Source organism: Condylura cristata, unplaced genomic scaffold (genome assembly GCF_000260355.1).
Source record: "Condylura cristata isolate star-nosed mole 26May11 unplaced genomic scaffold, ConCri1.0 scaffold00012, whole genome shotgun sequence".
Classification (NCBI taxonomy): domain Eukaryota; kingdom Metazoa; phylum Chordata; class Mammalia; order Eulipotyphla; family Talpidae; genus Condylura; species Condylura cristata.
In genome coordinates, this window is record NW_004567113.1 from 50,328,462 (window position 1) to 50,335,702 (window position 7,241).

Genomic DNA, 7,241 nt, shown 5'->3' on the forward strand with positions numbered 1-7,241 from the left:
AGCTGAGGAGTGCTTTGGAAAAGGTGTGCAAAGTTTGAAGAGAGAGAAGTTGTAATGAATATACTTACATTATAATAGAATTTCTGGGCACCCATAATGACCTATGTGAAGAGTTCAGGCATTTGAGGTAAGTCTAGTTAGCATGTTCCCTCTAACCAAATTTTCATAAATCCAGGAAGGGCAGAGGTAGCTCAATGGAATCCCGCCAGGTAAGAATAGCACAGTGTCAAGGAGCAAGAGGCGATCACAAAGTGTCGTTAAAATCATACACCTAATGGCCTTCCCTGGCGGCGCAATGGGTTAAAACTGCAGCAGTGCAATCGAGGCAAGCTGCAGCCACTTCAGTGTGAGTTTGATCCCCAGGCCGGAGGTGACCCACCTAGTGAGGCAGACCTCTCTTGTCTCTCCCGCTGCTCCCCTCAGCAGTGCACTTTGTCAATCTGCCTGTTCTGTTCCCCACTCTGTCTCTAGTGAATCCTCTCACTGCCCCTGCACATCAGTGCTGTATGCATATATAAGTAAATATTTGAAATATGTATATATATACATATTTCAAATATTTACTTATATATGCATACAGCACTGATGTGCAGGGGCAGTGAGAGGATTCACTAGAGACAGAGTGGGGAACAGAACAGGCAGATTGACAAAGTGCACTGCTGAGGGGAGCAGCGGGAGAGACAAGAGAGGTCTGCCTCACTAGGTGGGTCACCTCCGGCCTGGGGATCAAACTCACACTGAAGTGGCTGCAGCTTGCCTCGATTGCACTGCTGCAGTTTTAACCCATTGCGCCGCCAGGGAAGGCCATTAGGTGTATGATTTTAACGACACTTTGTGATCGCCTCTTGCTCCTTGACACTGTGCTATTCTTACCTGGCGGGATTCCATTGAGCTACCTCTGCCCTTCCTGGATTTATGAAAATTTGGTTAGAGGGAACATGCTAACTAGACTTACCTCAAATGCCTGAACTCTTCACATAGGTCATTATGGGTGCCCAGAAATTCTATTATAATGTAAGTATATTCATTACAACTTCTCTCTCTTCAAACTTTGCACACCTTTTCCAAAGCACTCCTCAGCTTATGACTTGGGATCCCATTTCAAGGACAAAACGGAAACCATCTGAAGGTACAGCTACATGCTCTGCCAGAAGTATCTACAAGGAAACTACTTTGCATCTACAGCATCCTTCATCTACTTCAGACAGATGTAAAGTCCACTTGTCTGTGCAACATCAATCCCAAACATGTGTACTAGAAATTCCCTTTCCTCACCAACTCAAGGTCAAGGATGCTCCAGCCTTTGTAAATTATCACTTATTACTCTTTATTGGATCATGCTCATTAGCATATAAATCGGATGTGTTAATCTCAAATTACAAGCCAGTAAGGGATTATGCTTTTGTTTATTATCTCTTTTAGCTTCTAACCTTCTATATATAAAATCTCCCTACAAAATAAATCTTTATGTTATTATCCCCAATTCATGTCATTAGTTTCTTGAACCCAATCAAAAGTTTCATCTGATTCTTCTCCCAAAACTGTTCTTTTTTAAAGTCCATTGGACTTCATCCCTCATCACAGTCAATCAAGCTCTTCTTGAAGCTAATTTACTTACTTAATATCAATGTTGTTCCTCTCACTTGGGTCTCTCACTACATCACTGGAAAATCCCTTTCATTTTCCTTTGCTAGTTTTCCACCTATTATGACCTCAAGGTGATAGAAAGATTTGGATGTCAATCCTCTAACTCTACTATCATTCCTTAAGTGATCTCTTTCAAACCTCATATTTTAAATGTCACCTCTACTCTGACAACTCCCTAATTTATATCTTCAGTACAAACCTATGACAAGAACCCTAGACTTATCATATACCTAATAGATACCTCACTTAAGTGAATAGTAAGGACCTCCAACTTAATGTTTCTGGAAGTGATGACCTGATACTGCTCCACTCATCCAGACAACTTACTTGCCCTGCAATCTTCTTCACCTAATTTAATGAGAAATCGAACTGGCCAGGTGTAGTGTAAACCTATCAAATTCTCCAATGACTCAACATCTCTTTCAAAATAAAAGTTAGCTAATGCATGATAGTAATCATGTAACAAATCATCAAATCAAACTTTTACACACCTTAAAATTACACAATTATGCTTACTGTAATGCAATAAATTGGGGCAGAGAGGGGAAGGAATATGGGTTACTTCCAGTATTGGAGATTTAAGAATAAAGCTGTTATTAGTATTTGTGCATAGGGTTTTGGATTATCGTGTTTCCTTTTGCTTAGGGTACGTATATGTGCTGGAACATACAGTAAGTGTATGTTTAATTTCATAAGAAATTTGCAAATCATTTTCCAGAGTAGCTAAGAGTTTGAGATAGTCTTACATCCTAGTCAGTATTAGTATAATTTGTGTTCGCTTATTTTTCACATTGAGTCATTCTAGTAATTATGTAAGGATATCTCAATGTTTTAATTTGCATTCTAATATGATGTTGGATATCTTTCCATGTGCTATTTGCCATCAATTCATTTTATTTGGTAAAATGTTTGTTCAAATGTTTTCCTCAACTTGTTATGATTCTAACGTCTTCTGTTGTATTTTCCCCATTCTTCCCAAATTATGCCATATTTTATTTTCTTCCTTACCCATTATCTATCTATTTGCATATATTTTATTTTATAACCTATCAACATAATCATATATCTTGATGTCACAATGTAAGCTAATACAAAACCCCACATATTCCCATATTTTATTTACCATTACTTATAGGGGTCATTTATTTACTTATTGTTGAAATTTGAGTTTATTATTTATTCTGTTAGATATGAAATTCACAAATATTTTTTGACTAATTGGCAGCTTGCCTTTTCATTTTACTAAGAAATCTTTTGCAGACCAAAAGTTGTAAAAATTGATTAAGTTCAAATAATAGTTTGGTGCAATATCAAAGAATTCTGCCTAAGTCAAAAAGAATTGACTAAGTCAAAAGAATTTTATGTTATATTTTCTTCTAAAATTTTTATACTTCTACATTTATATTTAGATATGTAGGTAATATATATTCAGTTTCTCTCTCTCTCTCTGCAAGTGTGTGACCAATTGTTTCAACACCATTTTTTGAAAAGGCTATTCTTTCTCTGTTTAATAGTGTTGGTACCTTTGTCAAAAATCAATTGGCCATATTTATGAGGAACTATTTTGGGTTTTCTATTCTGTTCCATTGATCTATGTGTCAGTTCATTCATTTTTATCAATTCTATTTTTAGTACTTAATGCAAGGCTGAGAGCAATGTACAAAAAATTGAACCTTTTCCTTATAACAGCAGATCTCTTTGCCACTGAAAGGCTTGTTTAATGTTCTTTTGACTGGTTACATAAGTCCTCAACAATATAAAAAAATCTATTTAATATCTATACATGTTGTTATACAAAAACAAAACTTTAACAAAGATAAATATTAACATTCAAATTGCTGGAATAAGTGCGGGATATCTAATTCCAAATACAGTGCTTAAATATTTTAAAACATTCAGACAATGAATCAAGCAGGGTGAAAATATATGGGGTGTTTTGAATCAGCTCATACCATCTTTTCTTAAGTCATTAATCAAAATAAGATATTTCTGTCTTTTGTCTCCTCTTTTCTAAAACTCTCTTAAATTATCATAAATTTTGGGGAATATTTATTAGACTATTGATTATCTGGCTTGCAGTTTGCTTTGCAGAGAAGTTTCATAGACAATAAGGAGACAAACCAGAGCAGTTGTCTTTGTGCTTTAGAAAGACAGGTGATAAGACCATATTTCAACTGGTGAATGGTATCTCCTTGCTTATAATTTGGAAATTCCTTGCTATATTAAGACACAGGCAATCTCAGCTGTAGGAGTTAGGAATAGACATGACAAAAAACATGAGAGTAAACAAGAAGTTAATTATTAAACATAACTTGTAATGGCCCTATCCAAGTCTGTCATCTTCCTGCTACTCATGCTTTCTGGGTTTTATTCCTAGGGTGCCAGAAGTTCTTCTAAACCTTTAATATAGACATTCTCATGTAATTATTATATCATAAAATAGAGGTAGGTGCAACATTCATATTGTCTTTTAATAGACGATCAAATGAAGAAGAGAAAGGTTAAGTAACTTAACTGAGACTATATAGGAAAAAAAAAAGGGCAGAATCAATCCCAATTCAGTGAACACATCATCCAATATTCTTTATGATATGTAATATGATTTTATATCATTATATAATGCATGCATTTAATGTCCAAATTGTTACACTATTAACAATAATAGAAGTTAAAATGCAGCACAAAAGACATTTGCATTATGTATAAAATATTGCCATACAGACATCTAGCTCTCCTCTTATCCTTGGACAAAATCTTTACTGTAAGATAATTAAAAATAATATCTAGGCCAAATAAAGTCTAATTATGAATGAAAGTTAAAGGAAAAGTGTGAGGAGTTGAGTGGAGAAGATAGAAATAGTACTAGACCTGAATCATGTATGATTTGGATGGACAAAATAACTGGAAAATTACAGTTAAATCCATAGGGTATAGTGTCCACATAATATGGTGTCAGCATGGACTATGCTTTCTAGATTAAGTCAAGCATCTAGGAGGCCTGCACTTGGGATAACAGAGATCCAGACATTCAACCAGAATTCAGAAACAAGAGTTGGCTCCCTAAGGAGGGAGTGTAGAGAAAGAGAAAAGAAAGGTCATAGAAATCAATGTATTTTCTATTTTTCTGAAATAGGCACAAAGACACTTGGGTACCCGAGGCCTAAATCTGCATGACAACACAATAATTGAATATTTTCATGAAATTCACTGTTTAGTTTTTTCAGATTTTCCTCACCTAAGGAAAAATAAATGGAAACATTGTTCCCACCAAGCTCACACACCTCCCAAACATTTTTCTCACTATCAATGAAGAATGAAATTCACATAATGGACTATTTCTGAGAGCTGAAGTTCATATATTTAGAAATATATATTTATCAGTGTGGAAATCATTCTGAAATAAATTAAACATTGTCAAAAAAAAAGAGCTACAAAATTGAAATCTATAGCCAAATAGAAAAAGCTGAAAACAATAAAGAATCCAGTGAGGCTGCAAAAATATAGGCTGAATTAAGTCAAGAGGTGAAGGGAATTAGCTACAACCTTGGTAGCGACTATTAAGTAATAGTGACAAGTGAAAGTTATCTGGAAGGGTGCATTAGACTGCTAAATTAATTTTAGTCAGAATGTAATTATAAGAAAGAACTAAGTATATTCAACAATGGCTCAAATAATAAGCTCAACTGTGTGTGTGTGTGGATGTATACACATCCACACACACACACAGCTGCTCAAATTCTATAACACAATCGTATGTAATCAGACTATAGCAACATATATCAACATCAAAACCCTTCTATTAAACTTTACAAAAAGGCAAAATAAAACCAACAGATAAAATCAATGAAAAGGCATGAATAGTTTACCATGGAGAAATTTAAAAAGACACACACACACACACGTATATGTGTGTGTATATATGCGTGTGTATATACCCATATATACAAACACATACAATTTTATTGTCAGTCATGCACTTAAAATAGTAAAATATTGTTTTACCTAAAATATCAACAATTCAAAGATATACAGAAGATGCTTTTTTTTAAAGGTTTATTTACTTATGCATACAGAACTAGGGTACAGACCAGAGGTGCCCAATTATCTAGGTATTCAATTTTCTTTAATGTAATCATAAATGAAACTCTTTTTTCTGACAACTGATTTAATCTTTTGGTGATAAAAAACAAAAGAATTTTTGCTCCTTAAAGCACATAATTATGCTAGAAATTTATCTTGCTGGGTCAATTTTTATCAATATATAGTGTCTTGTCTTTTGTAGTATGTGGTTCTTTTAATATACAGTTCTAAGTTTGTGAATTCCAAGAAAATTTATTATATTTCAATTTTCTAATACTTGCTCCACTCTGTTGTTTTTAAATGTTTCTGCAGTTACAATAACTACACGTATGTTGCATAATCATTATCTATTTCTATATCATTCTCTCAAAATTTTTATGTTCTTTTTATTTCCTTTCTGTTTTTCTTTTCTTTTTGGCTTTCTACTACCTATGGTTCTTACAACACTGTTTCTGGTCTTTTTTGTTCACACTTGTGAAATTATCTGTCCTTTATTTTCTAATTATTGGTATATTGATACTCTTTCTTGCAGGGACAATCATTAACAGGTTTTTATAATTCTGTTTTCTGTCATTTCCTTAATTCAATGTCATTGTTTGAATACTCATTCATAGATTTTCTCTCTTCTATACAAGTCTTTCTAGGATGATGTAAGCATCGACAGGTGTATTACTGATTATTTTATTCAATTAAAATATTGCAATATATTCCAATTGCTAATTTCTAAGTAAAATGGATTTTATTGGGCTCTCAGGAGAAGGCAAGCTAAAATATCATCTAATCACATAAATCTATAGAAATAGTCTCTTGTTATCAGATGAGATTTAAAACATGGTATTGAATTTTCTGAAGTGTGTTAGCTAGCTCTCTGTCTTTTGTTGACTATTACATAAATTATATCAATTGTTTGTACTTAATATCTATTTTCTGCTCAATGTAGATTCTACTGAAAGCATTTTACCTAAGTTTGGAATTTTATTCTAAAAATGAGTTCTATATCACTTATTGCAAAGATTCATAACAACCAGGTTACTTCAGCATTGTCTAAAATTCCACTGGCCATCATTAATTTTTTCGCAAAGTTAAGTTTCTGTAGACTTCCTCCTACTTAGTGACACAAGATTTTTTGCATCAAGTTTCTTATAACAAATGAAGCAATTTCTGGGTTCTTCAATTTTCAGGGTCATTCGAACATTATTTATTCCCTGTTTCTGCTTTTGCTTGTAGAGTTGTTGAAATTATGCAGTTCTTATTGCTATTTTTGAATTGACTCCCCCCACACTGGAATAGTTCTTAGTAAAATCATATTGCAGATGTCATCAGAGATATTTCTGATATGGTATTTCAATGGCTTTATCTGGGGTAGTCACAAAAGTGTGACATGCAAATAAGACATTCATAACTTAACTACTCTCCATATGTAAAACTTGATTAAAAGTGAAAGAAAACATATCCAATAGAAGAACATTTTTTTTTCTTTTTAAGATTTATTCGTTTATTCGCACAGAACTGGG